Source organism: Hylobates moloch, unplaced genomic scaffold (genome assembly GCF_009828535.3).
Source record: "Hylobates moloch isolate HMO894 unplaced genomic scaffold, HMol_V3 SCAFFOLD_4, whole genome shotgun sequence".
Taxonomy (NCBI): Eukaryota; Metazoa; Chordata; class Mammalia; order Primates; family Hylobatidae; genus Hylobates; species Hylobates moloch.
Genome location: NW_026652279.1, coordinates 106190274 through 106208772, shown reverse-complemented (window position 1 = coordinate 106208772; position 18499 = coordinate 106190274). Strand labels below are relative to the sequence as shown.

General features: G+C 36.3%; 1 protein-coding gene across 1 annotated transcript in view; it reads left to right on the top strand.

Moving 5' to 3' along the window:
* Positions 1-18499, top strand: part of TSC22D1 (TSC22 domain family member 1) — a 153657-nt gene that overhangs the window by 84695 nt on the left and 50463 nt on the right. The window lies entirely within an intron of this gene.

Below are 18499 nucleotides of genomic sequence, written 5' to 3'. Positions count from 1 at the left end.
AAACATCATAGTAACTTTGAAACGATATTGTATTCCTCCCAGCCCCATCCTCGACCATTCCTCTAGAGATAAGTACTAGAGTGATTTTTTTTGTTTGGAGAGGGGAGCTTATATTTCTGTGTTTTAAAACAAAGCAGACTCCAGAGCAGCTTACCTAGATATGTACATATCCCTAAACAATGTGTTGCTTAGTTTTGTGTTATGCTTTATATGGAATCCTGTACAGAGTCTTGCCTGTTTTACATTTTTCACTCAGTATTGATCTAAGAGTATCCATGTCGTGTATAGCTGTACAGATGGTCTCTAATTTACTATAGTTCAACTCAAGATTTTCCAACTTTACAGTGGTGCAAAGGTGATACACATTCAGTAAAAACTGTGCAGCCATTCTGTTTTTTCACTTTGAGTATTCAGTAAATTACATGAGATATTCAACACTGTGTTATAAAACAGGTTTTGTGTTAGATGATTTTGCCCAGTTGTAGGCTAATGTAAATGTTCTGAGCACATTTAAAGTAGGCTAGGCTAAGCTATGATGTTCAGTAAGCTAGCTATTTAAATGTATTTTTGACTGACAGTATTTTCAACATATGATGGGTTTATAAGAACGTAACCCCATTATAGATTAAGCTTAGAGCATCTGTATGTTGTTCATTTCATGAATGAATGAAACTTAGACGTGAATGTACCACAATTGATCTGCTCTCTACTTGACGGGCATTTAGGGTTGTTTCCAGTTTTTATGTTTTGTGAAGATGAACAATGCTAGTATGAACATTTTTATGTGTGTGCTTAAGAAGATATATATAGTGTTTCCACTGAAATGAAGTGACTAAATCATGGAAGATATACATGTTCAGCTTTACAAGATGATTTCACATTGTTTTCTACAATGATTGTTCCACTTTGCTTTCCTACCATCGACACATGAAAAACCCCACTGATTATTGTTTTCCTAACATTTGATATTGTCGGGCTGCTTCAGTTTTGCTGATATAATGCTTGTAAATATTAGTTCATTGTGGTTTTAATTTCAAGCTAAGCATGTTATTTATATCTTTTAAACCGTTCATATTTCCTTTTCTGTAAAATTCATTTTCTCAATTTTCTATTGGATTTTTTTGGATTGTACTTATTTGTGGAAGCTCTTTATGTATTCTGGATACTAATCTTTTTTTTTTTTTTTTGAGGCGGAGTCTCGCTCTGTCTCCCAGGCTGGAGTGCAGTGGCGCGATCTCGGCTTACTGCAAGCTCCGCCTCCTGGGTTCACACCATTCTCCTGCCTCAGCCTCCCGAGTAGCTGGGACTACAGGCGCCTGCCACCACACCTAGCTAATTTTTTTGTATTTTTAGTAGAGACAGGGTTTCACCATGTTAGCCAGGTTGGTCTCGATCTCCTGACCTTGTGATCTGCCCGCCTCGACCTACCAAAGTGCTGGGATTACAGGCATGAGCCACTGCGCCCAGCCTCTGGATACTAATCTTTTGGCTACATATATTGTCGACATTATTGCCTCATTTGTGGTATGCCTTTTCACATTCTCTATGATGTCCTTTGTTTGTTTTGTTTTTTTTTGAGACGGAGTCTTGCTCTGTCACCCAGGCTGGAGTGCAGTGGCACCATCTTGGCTCACTGCAACCTCTGCCTCCTGAGTTCAAATGATTCTTCCTGCCTCAGCCTCCCAAGTGGCCGGGACCACAGGCATGTGCCACCAGGCCTGGCTAATTGTGATATCCTTTGAACAGAAGTTCTTAACTTTAATGTAGTCAAATTTATGAATATATGAAAAAAAAAAATATATATATATATATATATTTTTTTTTTAATGAGACAGAGTTTCACTCTTGTTGCCCAGGCTGGAGTGCAGTGGTGTGATCTTGGCTCACCACAACCTCCACCTCCCAGGTTCAAGTGATTCTCCTGCCTCAGCCTCCCGAGTAGCTGGGATTACAGGCATGCACCACCGTGCCCGGCTAATTTTGTATTTTTAGTAGAGACGGGGTTTCTCCATGTTGGTCAGGCTGGTCTCGAACTCCCAACCTCAGGTGATCCGCCTGCCTCGGCCTCTCAGAGTGCTGGGATTACAGGCGTGAACTCCTGTGCCCAGCCTATGAATATATTCTTATAGTTAGTGATTCTTGGGTTTAAGACATCTTTTATTACCTCAATGTCATCAAGAGAGTTTCCTATAATTTCTTCTAAAATATTGATTTTTTTGGTTGAACATTTATATATTTAATTATTCAGAATTATTTTTAAAAATTGAAGTATAGCATACAGAGAGGAAAATGTACAAATCATATCACTTGATGAATTATTACAAAGTAATGGGTATGTAACCTCCATCCACATGAAAAAAAAAAAAAAAACTTAGCATTCTCTCAAACGACCTGCTAAGTACTATTCTTCTCCCCAGCGATACCTCCTCTACAGACCTCTAACACTATCAGTTAGTTTTGGCCATTTTGAAATTTATATAAATGAAATTATATACTATATATTCTTTTGTTTCTTATCTTCCTAGCTCAATACTATGTGAGATTCATTCATGTTGAGCTTAATAGAAGTTTGTTCATTTTCATAGATATATACTATTTGTACAAGTATGCCATATTTTATTTCTCTATTCTGTTGATATTTGGGTTTTTTCCATCTGGGGGCTAGTACACCTTTGCATCTCTGTTGGGGATATTTGTAGGAATGGAACTGCTGGTAGGTTTGTGTATGTTCGTCTTGAGTAGATATTGCCACATTTCCAAAGTGGTTGTACCTGTTTTTACTCCTTCTAGCTGTGTATGTGAATGTTCCGGCTGTTCCACATTCCATCCATCTCTTAGGTTTAACCCCCGTCAGTCTTTCAAATTTTGGCCATCTTAGTGGTGTGTAGTGGTACCTCATTGTGGTTTTAAATTGCATTTCCCTTATTGCTATTGAGATTGAGCATAGATCGATCAATAGGCAGACAGACTATTTGGATATATTATTTTATAAAATGCCTGTTAAAGTCTCTTGCCTATTTTTCTTTTTTATTTTATTTATGTAATTTATTTTTATTTTTTAAAATTTTTTATAGAGATGAGGTCTTGCTATGTTGCCCAGGCTGGTCTGGAATTCCTGGCCCGAAACAATCCTTCCACCTCGGCCTCACAAAGTGCTGGAATTATAGGCATGAGCCAGCGTACTCAGCCTTGCCTATTTTTCTAGTGGTTTATTTGTCTTTTTTTTATTATTGATTTTAGGACTTGTCTTAATATTTATAAAATGGGCTTTTTGATGTTTAACAAATATCTCTTCTCTCCATGTGACCTAAATTTTTATTCTTATTGATGTCTTTTAATAATCATAAATTCTTAATTTTGATGTAGTTTACTTTGTTCAGCTTTTCCTTTATAGTTAACGTTTTTGTATCCTGTTTAAAAAATCTTTGCCGATTCCCAAAATATTCTCCTATTTATCTTCTAGGAACAGTTTTACCTTTCAGAGTTAGAGCTATAATTCTTCTGATTTGTTTTTTTTTTTTTTTTTTTTGCATGAAATGAGGTAAGGCTCAAAAGTATTTTCCCCATGTGGATACCTAATTGACTCAGCACCAATATTTGAAAAGACTTTCTCTTTTTTTGCAGTGCTGCCCTTGTCATAAATCCATATACTTAGGGTTAATTTCATTTCTGCATTTTGTTCTTTTAATAGAATTATCATTTCAGCTTTGCTGAAAAGTTTTGGTATCTGGGAAGGTCTCTTCACTTCTTCTTTAAGATGCCATGGCTATTGTAGGGTCTTCCATATAAATTTTATGGTTCCTTATAAAACTATTTTGGGACTTTGGTGAATACCATTGGATTTAAGAATACTGCTGAATCTACAGATGAATTTGGGGATTTTCGATATTGAATTTCTCTGTTTATTTCAGTCTCTTTAATATAGTTTAATAAAATTCTATGTATCCTTTGTTAAATTCTAGGTGTTTTATATTTTTGTTTCTTTTGTAAATGGTATCTTTTTGAAAAATTACATTTTCTAAGTGTTAATATATGCAGAATGCAATTAGCCATTTTGCTAAACTTTCTTATTGATTCTAACAGATTCTTTATATATTATTTTGTTTTTCTGTGTAGGTAACCATAGCATCTGAGAATAATGACAGCTTTGTTTTTTCTTTTCCAATATTGGCTCGTTCTGTTCTTTTTTCTTGTTTTACTAACTGATTAGGAAAGCACTATCTAATAGAAATGTAACGTTAGCCTTATGTGTAATTTAAAAATGGCTAATAGTCACAGTGAAAAAGAAAACAACAAACAGGTGAAGTTAGTTTTAATAATTTGCTTTATTTTATTTAACTCAAAATTGTCATTTCAATATGTAATCATTATAAAATTAATGAGATATTTTACTTTTGGGGGGGTACTAAATCTTAAAAAGCTGGTGTGTATTTTGCACTTACAGCACATCTCAGTTTGGAATAGCTGTATTTCCAGGCCTCATAGCTGTGTGTATATGGCTAGTAGCTATTGTATTAGACAATGCAGGACTTCAGTTACCAGTAGAGTGCTGATACTGCGCATACTTGTTACTCATTTTGAAACAAATACTTCTGACACTTGACCATTAAAAAGGATACGTTCTGTAGATTTTGGTAGATATCTTTTATGTCATTAAAGAAATTTCTTTTTTTTTCTTTTGAGACAGTGTCTTGATCTATTGCCCAGGCTAGAGTGCAGTGGTGTGATCTCAACTCACAGCAACCTCCACCTCCTAAGCTCAAGGAACTCTCATGCCTTAGCCTCCCAAAATAGCTGGGATTACAGGCGTGCACCACCACGCCCAGCTAATTTTTGTATTTTTAGTAGAGAGGGGGTATTGCCACATTGGCTAGCCTGGTCTCAAACTCCTGGCCTGAAGTGATCTGCCTGCCTTGGCCTCCCAAAGTGCTGGAATTACAGGTGTGAACTAATGTGCCTAGCCATGAGGTGTTTTTATACTTCTAGTGTACTGTGTTTTCTTGTTAACAAGAAATTTATTTATCAAATTTTTTAACCTCTTGAAGTGATCTTTCTTGATTTTCTAATGGTAAGCTACTCTTGTATTGCTGGGATAAACTCCATTTGGTCTTGATACCTCTTTATTCACTACTAGATTTGTTTTAATTTTGTTTTTAAGAATTTTTACATTGTTCGTAAAAGGAATGGCTGGTAATTTCTTTTTCTTTTTCTTTTCTTTTTTTTTTTTTTTTTGAGATGCAGTCTTGCTCTGTTGCCCAGGCTGGAGTGCAGTGGCACGATCTCGGCTCACTGCAACCTCTGCCTCCCAGGTTCAAGTGATTCTCCTGCCTTAGCCTCCCGAGTAGCTGGGACTACAGGTGTGCATCACCACGCCCAGCTAATTTTTGTATTTTTAGTAGAGACAGGGTTTTGCCATGTGGACAGGCTTGTCTTTAACTCCTGACCTCAGGTGATCCACCTGCCTTGGCCTCCCAAAGTGCTGGGATTACAGGCGTGAGCCACCGCACCTGGCCAGTTATTTCTTTTTTTAACTATGCTTTTCTGATTTTGGTTTAAAGGTTTTACTAGCCTCTTAAAATAAGCTGGAGAGTAAATAATTTTATATATATGTAAAATCTCTAGAAAAGTTTTTATACAAGAGTTTCATCTTCTGTTACTTGGCAGTTTGGTAGATGGTAGAAACTTTGCATTTAAAACCTTATAGGTTTTTTTCTTTTTACATTTCCTAAGTTTATAATCCTCTACCTTATTGTAAGCATTTACAATAATATAAGCATTTAAGCTATACAATTCCTTCTGACTACATTCATAGCATATTTTAGAAATCTGCATTTCTTTTTCATTCTAAGTGTCTTAAGTTTCTATTAAGATTTATTTTTTGGTCCACATGTTATTTAAAGTGTTTTGAAGTTATCCAGTGTAGGTGCCTTTATGCTTTGTCATTTTGTTAGTGAATTACACATTAATTAATTGCATAGTGTTCAGCAAACGTGGTTGTATGAACTGATTCTTTTAAATGTATTTGGTCTTGCTGTATGGTTTAGCACATGAACAGTTTATTACAGATCGTCCATATATGCCTGTAATTCTTTAGTTTTGAGGCTGAGGATTCTCTATGTGTCCATTCAGTCAAGTTTTTAAATTGCTTTAATTAGATCTTTAGTATCTTAACTAATTTTGTCTGCTAGACCTAACAATAATATAGAGATTATTTGATACTTCCTTACAGTTCTAGCAAATTTTTCTTTGTCTATTTATCTATATTCAGTGCATATAAGTTTAGAATTGTTATATCTTCCTGGTGCATTGAAGCTGTTATGTCACAATTCTCTTTAACCCTAATGATGCATTTTGCTTAGATTTATTTCGTCTTATTTAACAAGGTTATTCCACCTTTCTTTGGTTAATATTGCCAGTGATATCTTTTTTTCTACTTCCACTTTCCATCTTTTAGCATTTGCATGCCCTTATATTTTAGTGTGTTTCTTGTAAATATCACATAGTGGATTTTTTTTTTTGTGGGGGGTGACATTTAAAATCTTTGGTGAGTCTTGTCTGTTTATATTTATTGTGATTATGGATCCGAATTTCTTTATTCTATCCCTGTTCTTCTGTCCTGCTTTTTCTATGCTTTGCCCTTCATTCTTGCCTTATTTTTTTAGATTAAGATTTTTGCTTTGGATTATTTACATTTTATTTTTCGACTTTTCTGCTTAGGGAGCTATGTATTAATATTCCTTTAGTTTAGACTTTTGTCTAATCCATCTAACAAAATCTAAAATTAATCCATATCTTAAAACCCATCCCCCTTGAAAAAATACAGAAGGCTTACAACAGTTTAACACTAATTACCCTAACCTTCCCCACTACCTACAATTTATATGATATTCTTATCCATAATTTTAACTTTATTTTAAATAATTCTACAAATTTGACATTATTTTATATAGGTAATGTTTGTTTAGATTGGCCCACAGGTTTACCAGTTTCTTTTTTTTTTTTTTTGTATTTTTAGTAGAGACGGGGTTTCACTGTGTTAGCCACGATGGTCTCGATCTCCTGACCTTGTAATCCGCCCGCCTCGGCCTCCCAAAGTGCTGGGATTACAGGCGTGAGCCACCGTGCCCGGCCAGGTTTACCAGTTTCTTTGCCTACTGTTCTTTCTTGTAACTCAGACCTTTCTAATGGAGTATTTTTCGTCTTCCTAAAGAATATTTTTTGTGAGTTCCTTTAGTGAATGTCAAATGGTGATAAACTTTTATGTTTATCTGGAAAATGCCTTTATTTTATTCTAGTTCTACAAATATCTGGGTACCCATTTCCAGGTTATTCTAGTCATCTGTTCTCTCTGAACTAGTAGGACATTTTTGAAATGTCTTTCTAATTAGAAAGGTAATCTAGAGGTCTAATATTTGTTATGTATGGGATTAATTTAAAAATCTTTCTTTCTTTTTTTTTTTTTTTTTTTTTTTTGAGACGGAGTCTCTCTCTCTCACCCAGGCTGGAGTGCAGTGGCGCAATCTCGGCTCACTGCAAGCTCCGCCTCCCGGGTTCACACCATTCTCCTGCCTCAGCCTCCCGAGTAGCTGGGACTACAGGCGCCCGCCACCACGCCCGGCTAATTTTTTTGTATTTTTAGTAGAGACGGGGTTTCAGCGTGGTCTCGATCTCCTGACCTCGTGATCCGCCCGCCTCAGCCTCCCAAAGTGCTGGGATTACAAGCGTGAGCCACCGCGCCCGGCCTAAAAATCTTTCTAAAAACGCTTTTAATAACCTTGTACAAAGTTTGTGTTATACTGAAAGAATTGCTATACATTTGAAGACTGAAATATGACTAAAAGAACATCCATATATATATCATGGTGATTGCTTTTAGATTCATAGCTGGAGTCACTATTTATAGGGCCTATTGTTTATGGCTTTGAGTTTCATTTACTTATACTAAGCACTCATTTTTCAGAAAACTTGTACTTTATTAGTTCTTGGTGATGGGGGGCAGCATGCATTCTATTCTTTAAAACTCTTATTTTCTAACTATTGCCTTGATTGGAGTCAGCTTAAATGGATATGTACTATTATTGCTGCCTGCTCCTTATTGCTTCTATAATATGGTAAAAGAAAGAGGATGGACTCCAATATTTATTGACTCTTTATGTGTTACTCATCTTACATACTCTACATATCTATTGTTTTTTAGTTCTCACTACATATAATCCCACCTTACTTTCATTTTGTAAATGAGGAAATCGAGTTTGAAAGTTAAGTGACTTCCTGAGTTATAGTATACAAGTGTTGAGACTAGGAGTCAAAACACAGATGCTCATGTATTTTCTACAATTCCAGTGTTACCAGTTAAAATATCTTCTGGTAATCAGTCCTTTATATGCAGCCCAGTAAGCAGAAGGGATACCCGCCTGTGTGGCTTGAGGTTCGATGTGGGAAAGAGCCCATCAACTAATGATACTGCTGTACTATTATTCTGTGGTGCTGCATATGTACTATTATTCTGTGGTGTGGCCTATAATTAGATTTACTTCTAGGGTTTGCGTTGGGCCATAAATTGTTAAATATGTTTATCATGAATATTAGTTGTACCTTTAACAATTTCCATCATTTCCTGCCTTCTCCAACCGCATCTCCCATTCTGGATTAACATGATAATAATACACAGCTATGCATTTTTCCTCTTCCAGACTAATTAAAGTAACGTATGTTTCTGTGCTCACACTCAGAGACATTATTTACCTCTGAATTGAGAAGCACTATTATTTATAAAGTACATAGGATGGGCTAGTATGGGAAGGGAGGAAGGACTGTGTTCCCTTGCTTGTCAATAAGAAATTAGTATATTTTTCATAGCCTTAAAGGGTTTTACGGTAAGAAATGGAAATCTTGTTACTGTAGAGACCAGAGATTTTCGAGGGATTTTTTTAGCATTCCCATAGTTGAACTGTAGACATAATTTCAAACTCTTAGGCTACTCAAACCTCAAAACATTCAGATACTATTTGTTTTGAGGGTTTTTTAAAACTTGTTTCTACTTTTTTCAGTTTCAAACTTTGTGATAGTATGTATGTCTGTTTTATTTGTTAGCAAATTTTGTAGCTTTTTATTCTATGTTTAAGTAATGCTTTTAAAAAGGGCCAAGATTCATGTATAAGATACCTATGTGTTCAGCTTAAGCAAAATTAGGTTAGAAATGAAATTATATGAATCAAATTTTACTTAATTTAAGAGCCCTGGTTGCATTCGTAAAAATAATCTAGAAGGCTAAATGGACCATTTTTTTAATAAAAAGGATACGTTGTGTTAGCGCCATCTACTGTTAGGTCAGAATAATTACTTCTTGGTGTACATTTGGATTTTTCCCAAGGGCATATTACAAGTCCAGCATCTTTCTGCATGTCCTTTAACTTAATTGACCAGTCTGTAGAATGTGGGCGTTTTGGGCTATTCAAATAATATCCCGTCTATGTTCAGGGTCAGCCAATTTTTGTAGATCTTGTTTCATAATTCTTTTTTTTTTTTTTTTTTGACGGAGTCTCGCTCTGTTGCCCAGGCTGGAGTGCAGTGGCGCGATCTCTGCTCACTGCAAGCTCTGCCTCCCGGATTCATGCCATTCTCCTGCCTCAGCCTGTCTCTGGGACTACAGGCGTCCGCCACCACACCCGGCTAATTTTTTTTTTTTTTTTTGTATTTGTAGTAGAGACGGCGTTTCACTGTGTTAGCCAGGATGGTCTCGATCTCCTGACCTCATGATCCGTCCGCCTCAGCCTCCCAACGTGCTGGGATTACAGGCTTGAGCCACCGCGCCCGGCCCATAATTCTTGTTAAAGTAGCAATGGCAAATTTCCTACAAGTTTCTTGATAGTTCATGATTTTAAAATAAAGCTAGCTGATTGTGCTAGCTTTCTACAAAGTATCCTTGTTTTAAAATTTGCTAATTGATAATTGTTATAAAGACTGGGAGATTAAAATTGAACATCCAATTTGTAGCTGAAAGACTGTCTAGAGAAAGCTATATCTCAATATGTTGCTTGTTAATTCACTGAATGTCTAACTCTGCATCGTACATTATTGAGTGTATTGGTAATTTAGGGGAAAACCTGTATCTAAATAATGTAGTTACTTTTTTTAAAAGTTTCTTAATGGAAAGAATATTACAAAAATAGTTTTATACAATGTACTGATTAGGAATATAAGCTTTAAAGTTAGACTCTCTGAGTTTAAATACTGGCTTTAGCACTTGTTGCTTTTATGATGTTGGGATAATTGTGAAGCATAAATATCTTTCTAAAGCACTTGGAATAACATCTGGCATATTAGTAAGCACTCAATAAATGTTAGTTGCTATCATTAATATTTTAGTCAATGTTTACATATCCAAAGTGAACATAATGTTTCAATAACTATATTTTTATCTTAGTAACTAATAACTTTTTTGGTAATGAAACCTATAATATTTGACATAAAATATGTAACAAGAATATAAATGTTCAAAATGTTTACTGTTTGTTTCTGCATATCATTTAGAGTAAAGGGTAGTATGGTAGAGCAGAAACAACAAAGTTGAGTCTTTCAGTCTCAGCTCTGTCAGTTACTAGCAGTGTAACTTGAGGTTATTTAACCTCTCTACTGAGTTTTTGTTTTGTTTTGTTTTGAGATGGAGTCTCACTCTGTTGCTCAGGCTGGAGTGCAGTGGCGTGATCTTGGCTCACTGCAGCCCCTGCCTCCCAGGTTCAAGCGATCCTCTGGCCTCAGCCTCCTGAGATACTGGGATTACAGGTGTGTGCCACCATGCCTGGCTAATTTTTTTTTGTATTTTTAGTAGAGATGGGGTTTTGCCATGTGGGCCAGACTGGTCTTGAACTCCTGACCTCAGGTGATCCACTTGCCTCAGCCTCCCGAAATGCCCGGATTACAGGCGTGAGCCACTGCACCTGGCTAACCTCTCTAAAGCTCAGTCTCTTCACCTGAAAATGAGTTGTTTTGAGGATTAAATTATATAATGTATGTATAAAGTCATTCTTGGCACTTAGTAGACTAACAGCATAAATGTCAATTCTTTTATAACATACTGCAAATTTACTAGCATGCATGTGTTTCCATAATTTTGCTTTATATTACTTACACAAAAATAAATATATATTAAGCACCCTTTATATTTGAAAGGCTGATGGAGTTTGAGAAGGAACAAAGAAATTATGACATCTTAAGAAGTATAATTGAGGATGGAATATAAACATGAAGAGTTTTTTTTAACTGAGAATAATGGTTCAGTCAGTAATATTTGTATGTGATTGCTAAATATACAGAATTTTTTTTTTTAATTCAAAGGAGGAATACTTTCTACACTGGACCTAGATTGCACGTCCCCCGCTGACTTTGTTATTGCTATAATTTTTTCGGTAGTATGGCCCATTGCACATTCTAGGAGGACATAAGGAGGATGAAATCCACTTGTGGATTATTAGAAATATTTGTTGATTTCATGTTATCTGCCAGCATCATGGACCACGACTGTAGATACATCCAGCCTTCAGGGTGGGTGGAGTTAGGTGGGCTGTGTTGGTAAATGATCAGCACCGAGTATTGTTCCTGAGCATAGTAGATGCTTGCAAATATTTGAATGAACAAATGAAAGTGTCTGCATCACGGTTATTACACTGACTGAGGCTAGTGTTCTCATCACATGCTAATTTAAATTTCTATGTCAAATGGTAAATAGCTCATTCCTTCCTGTGTTCTCTGGGACTTTGCTTTATCAGGATATATCATCTCTTGTTTAATCTTTTCCACTTTATTGACAACCTAAGTGAACCAGAACCACCCACCCCTCACCAGTTACCTGTCTTCCTCATTATCCATTCATCTACACTGCTGTGGTGTGGCTGTTCCTTTTTCCTTACCACCTCCCACCCCAAGCTTTTTCTGCAGATGTCACCAATGACTTCCTAACTGCGAAATCTCAAGCCCCGAGGAGCCCATTTCCATCCTTCTTGTCTCATTTGATCTCTCTGTATCTTTGCCATTGCTGCCTGTTACTTCCTGAAGTTCTCCTCTGTTGGCTCCAGTGCACCAGTCTCTTCTGGTTCTCCTTCTGTCTCTTGGCCTTCTCCTTTTCAGTCTCATTTACTATTTGTTTGGCTTCTCTCCTCAGCTCTCTTAAACGGTGGTGTTTCTCTAGGTTCTGTTGCTTGGCCTCCCTTCTTTTTATAGTAGGTTTTCTTTGTACTCCAGCGACCCTATCCTTATCCTGATAATTGGGTGCCTCCACTTGAGATTTATCTGTGGAACCCAATTCAGCCGCTGATAACACAAGGGGAAGAGGGTGTAGGCAGCAGCCCCCCATGATCTCTATGACCTGTTACACATGAAAGCTTCACTGAGTAAGCATACAATCTATGTAAAACAACCAAAAAACAAACATTTATGTAAAAGGAGCGTGGTTAGTATGGAAACTTGGCCTTAAGAAGTGTCTCCTAACCCCTGTCCCTGGACTCCTTTGTAGAAGTTCTAGAACTGCCCGGAGTGTCTTCAATTTCCCTGTGAACATATCTATTTGGATGTCTCCTCCAAACAGCCTCTTATTTATTCCTGTTTTCATATAATCCACCCCTCCTGTATTCTCTCACAGCTACTAGTACCAACATGTACTCTACCTTAAGCCCAAACCTTACATCATCCTAAATTCTACTTTATTCTCAACAGCTGGTCCTGGGATCACTGCTGCCTTAATCTCTCATCTGTGAGAGAATTTCCATATTATAATTATTTGATTCGTGTCTATTTCTTTCATTAGAATCTTTATGTCCCAGGCACCTACAATTTTTATAGTATTAAGTGTTCAACTAATACTTTTATATGTAAAAATGAATTTATCAGCAATCACTAATTCCCAAGGAATTAATAGCATTACCCTGTTGTCTTAAAAAATGCCAAAACCATAAAACAATTGATTTTCCAATCTTAATTTTTTAGTGTTAATGAATGTTAAATTAATGCTATGTTAAAATGAAATACTTTTAAGATCTTTGTCTTTTACAGTTGCTCAATTTAAAGGAAAGATTTTTTAGGTGCTGTCGATAACATTTTGGAACTTGTACACATGTTATACATTCAATTTAAAAAAAAGATCCAAACTTCTTATCAGTCTTGTTATTAACCCTATTTTTCAAATTTAATATTTCTCAGTATTCATTGAATGCTCTCAAATGGTGGCTTAATAGTTTCATGTTTGTTAAATACAAAGCTGTGTCTTCCATTTGCTATTTTTGAAATAAAATTTTCATACAGCAGTCCTTGATAGGGCCAGCCTAGAATCATAGACTTTTTCCATTTTAGTCCTAAATAAATAATAGGATGGCACGCTGTAGATTCTGAATAGTAACAACTTATTTACCTGATTTTTCATTGGTTTGAGTATTTGATACACAGAAATTGAAGCTTAAACTTTTATCTAATCTTGTTTTAACCTTCTGAGAAGACTATGTGTCCTTAGTGACTCAGATTTAGCATACGGGTGATGAGTTGTCGCATTTGGTGGCCAGTACTTATTTTTTGTCTTATTAGGTTGAAAGCTACCTCTTCTTGAGAATGCTGGTGTGTTTGGCTGGTAACAGCTTGCCATTTTTGTTTAGTTGCTTTTACTTTCCTGAAACCCAGGAAGCCAGATAATTAAGTTTTAAGGATTATACGATATACAAGTCAATAATTTTCTATCAAGATCTTAAAAGCACAGTATATTGCTTTGGTACAGTGGCTTTATGAGAGCTTTTTGAACTGTTTAGAGTACGGGTGTCCAATCTTTTGGTTTCCATGGGCCACACTGGAAGAAGAATTGCCTTGGACCACACGTAAAATACACTAACACTAGTGATAGCTGGTGAGCTAAAAAAAAAAAAAAACCACAGAAAGATCTCATACTGTTTTAAGAAAGTTCACGAGTTAGGCCGCATTCAAAGCTGTTCTAGGCCATGCCCGTGGGTTGGGCAAGCTTGGTGTAGAGGTTGGTTTTCATTCTTCGAGTTTCTAGACTGTGTGCTAAAGGTTAGGGTTGCTGATTCTAGACACACAGATGCATTTTCCATTCACAGATAACCTAGTTCTGGTGTTTTTTAGAATCAGTCACTCTTGTGTAGTTTATTTCATTGGATCTGCTCATAGGGCCATCTAGGACCAAGTAAGAGGGCTTAATATTTTTTCATTCAGTAATATTCAGAGACCTATAATCTTTGATGATAGAGGATAGAGAGCCTGACCGAAAAGCTACACACATACATACACACACACACAGTACCTGTGTGTTTGTTTATATATCAGACATAGAAAAAATTCATTAATCTCGTTTCTTTTGGTTCACTGCCAGAAATCCCTACCTAGTGCTGTTTGACAGTTAGTGTCCATGTGTGCATACTGGGCTCTCTTGCTGGGTGGCATCCATAGTAGGAAAACTAGATACCGTGGTAGAGTGTGGGAAACAAACTAATCATGAGTTTTCCATAAATAGTTTGATGTTGGCTTATGTTTTGGAATGTGGTGTAAATTTACTATCATTGGCTTATTTTAATTATGTAAAGAATTGCTATGCATGAAAAATGTGAAAAAATTCAAATACCCCATTATTTTACCCTTTCCCATCCCCCCCAAATTTTGAGCTTCCTATTTATTTTATTCTTTGTAGAGACAATAAAGCATATACACTCTGTCATCAGACTGCCAGGTTCCAAGCCTGACAAAAAATTATTAACTTATGCCTATGAACTTGGGCATGTTATTTAGTCTTTCTGTGTCTCAGTTTTTCTGCCTATAAAATGGTAAAACAGAGTTAGCGTTTTCATGAGGATTACACGTACAAAGTACTTAGTGTGTGGAGTTCAATATTGGTATTATTATTCTACATTTATTTTTTCTGTATAAACATACAGAAATGTAAGTAAATTTTGGGCCGGGCGCGATGGCTCACGCTTGTAATCCCAGCACTTTGGGAGGCCGAGGCGGGCGGATCACGAGGTCAGGAGATCGAGACCACGGTGAAACCCTGTCTCTACTAAAAATACAAAAAAATTAGCCGGGCGTGGTGGCGGGCGCCTGTAGTCCCAGCTACTCGGAGAGGCTGAGGCAGGAGAATGGCGTGAACCCGGGAGGCGGAGCTTGCAGTGAGCCGAGATTGAGCCACTGCACTCCAGCCTGGGTGAAAAAAGCGAGACTCTGTCAAAAAAAAAAAAAAAAAAGAAATGTAAGTAAATTTTAAATGTGAGTAAATTTTAATATTTCTTGTAACTTAAGGCTTGTAGAATTTTCTGGCATCTCTAAGAGAATGTTGTGATTTAGCTAAGTAATTTAAAAATAGTTCTGGTTTTAAATTTTCTCCTAGTTTTCCCAAGGAATCTGTAGAAATTATTTTACTTTTTTATTATTATTATTATACTTATTATTTTACTATTTACTTTTTATATAAGGACTTTACTTTAAAATAGTATTAATACTTCTGTGTTCTTCATGGTCTCTTCTTCTGTCTCTTAAGGAATGATATTTAAATCTATTAGCAGGCTGGGCACGGTGGTTCACACCTGTAATCCCAGCACTTTGGGAGGCTGAGGCGGGCAGATCACTAGGTCAGGAGTTTGAGACCAGCCTGGCCAACAAGGCGAAATCCTGTCTCTACTAAAAATACAAAAATTAGCCGGGCGTGGTGGCATGCACCTGTAAGCCCAGCTACTCAGAAGGCTGAGGCAGGAGAATCACTTGAGCCCGGGAGGTGGAGATTGCAGTGAGCCGAGATCATGCCACTGCACTCCAGCCTGGGCGACAGAGCAAGACTCCATCTCAAAAAAAAAAAAAATTCTATGAGCACATTTGACAGGGAGACCTCACTTGGTCTAAGGGTTCATGCAAGGCTCACTTCAGGAAGGAACTTCCTGAGATCCAAAGAGTGATCAGAGTTATAAACTAGAAAAGGTGTACCATGGAAGGACTTGCCTTTCAGGCAAAATTAGATGTTTAAATGCCCAGAGATGAAAGGGAGCCATTATTATATATAAATAATATATATTGTTTCAGGAAAAATAATGGATTCTTATTTTTGCTGTGATTGTATTTTATTGTTAAATATATTCCATCTGGGAAGATCCATGCAACAATCTTTAAATTTGTAAAATCCATCAGTGACTAGGCTAGTCTAATATAGTTAGTAAAATCTTTGTGTTTGAGAAAATATAGGTCAGCTTTGCCAGGCGTGGTGGCTCACGCCTGTAATCCCAGCTCTTTGGGAGGCCAAGGCGGGTGGATCACTTGAGGCCAGGAGTTGGAGACCAGCCTGGCCAACATGATGGAACCCCGTCTCTACTAAAAATACAAAAATTAGCCAGCTACTTGGCAGGCTGAGGCACGAAAATCACTTGAACCTGGGAGGTGGAGGTTGCTGTTAGCCAAGATCATGCCACTGTACGCCAGCCTGGGCGACAGAGCAAAACTGCTCAAAAAAAAAAAAAAAAAAAAAAAAAAAAAAACAGGCCAGGCATGGCAACTCGTACCTGTAATCCCAGCACTTTGGGAGGCTGAGGCAGGAGGATTGCTTGAGACCAGGAGTTTTGAGACCAGCCTGGGCAACATATCAAGACCCCTATCTCTACAAAAAATTAAAAAATTGGTGGCATGCACCTGTAGTCCCAGCTACTTGGGCTGCTGAGGCAGAAGGATCACATGAGCCCAGGAGGTTAAGGCTGCAGTGAGCCATGATCATGCCACTGCACTCCAGCCTGAGTGACAGAGCAAGACCCTGTCTCTAAAAGAAAAAGAAAATATAAAAAGAGATTTGATTTTTAATGTAGATTGTAATTACTAACTATAGAAAACAGCCATCATAAAATTTCCCTTTGACTCATAATTGACTGATTTTTAAATTAAAGTTTGACTTCAAGTATAAGATTTATTTTTCATAATTCAAGGGTCAGATCATGCAGTTTATGGATACTCTTGATAACTTTCTTTTTTTAAAATAGAGCACATCATCCCTGCTTTTGTATATTGATACTTTTTATTAGATAATAATCAACAAAAAGAAAAAAATCACTTCATTAGTTATTCTGTTTATTTCAAGTTACAAATAATTTATATAATTATTGACTGATACAGTATTAATGATCTGTTTTATAATAAACATAATTATTTTTATATTTAAATTCCTAGACACAACACAAGTTTCCCTACAGTTTGTATATAGCTTATATAACTATTAAAGTAGAAAGTTGGATAGACTGGGAGTAATACTTAATTTATGTATCATGTCAATAATCACATCGCAGCTAATATTTGAAAACTCCATATCCCTTAAGATGTAAACAGTTTTCATTAGAATATTAGTTTTTATTAATTATAATCCATGTAGCCCTCACCTAATGTGGGATACCAGTGCCTCTTCCAAATATTTTTTGGAGTCCCCAGAGTATATCATATGGTTCATGCAGAGCTCTGGGTGTCAACCACATGGCATTAATTTTAATTTTTTTCTTCTGGCCATGTACTAAGGTTTTGTCATGTTCACTGGAGACTGCCACTTTTGTTGGGCTTTGTTGTTCTTTCTTTTGGCCATTGCAGGGCCTGGCTGAGCTGGGTCACTTAGTGCTTTGTAGGACTTTTTGGTGGAGCTATCTAGTCTGGGAGTTTTATTTGAGGAAATATTTTTCACTATTATATTGATTTAACTTTATATGATGGCAATATAGGACTATTCAGATTTTATATCTCTTTGTTTCAGTAAGTTATATTTTTTCTATTTGACCATTTAATCTATATCTCTTAAATTATGGTTATATATTTTTTTCGTTCCTGATACTGCTTATTTCTGCCTTCTCTTTTTTCTTGATTAAATTATACTGGAGGCATGCCGGTTTATGGTCTTTTTCATACAGCCAATTTTTGGTTTTGTTGATCTTCTAATATATGCTTGTTTTCTATTTTAACAGTTTTTGCTGTTGTCTTTATCTCCTTTCTTGAATTTTTTTTTTGCTTTTATTTTGTTTGTTTTACCTCCCTCTCTTGACCCTCTCACCCTGCCAGTTTCCTTGAAATCCTTATCCCAATAATCTTTAGCCTTTATTCTAATGTTCAAGACTGTACATTTTCCCTAAGTGCTACTTTAGATGCATCCTACAGTTTTGATACATGCTACATTTGTCATTGTTCATTTCATTCTGATAATTTAAAACTACTTTTGTGATGTTGGACCCTTTGGATTATCTTTTTTCTATTACAAAATTTCTTTAATTTTCTAAAGTTTATTTTTTTAAAAAGATCCAACTTGTATATTTACTTACTAATTATATACATTTTCCATTTCATAATTTATACCATTCTGCTTTTATTTAATTCCTTTCACTTGTTTTTTTGGTTGATTTTATCAGTCTCTTGTCTACCTTCTGGAACAACATTGCAGACTGTTTAAATAATAGAAAAACAAAGAATTGTAGATTTCTTTTTGTTTCCCGCCCCTTCCCCA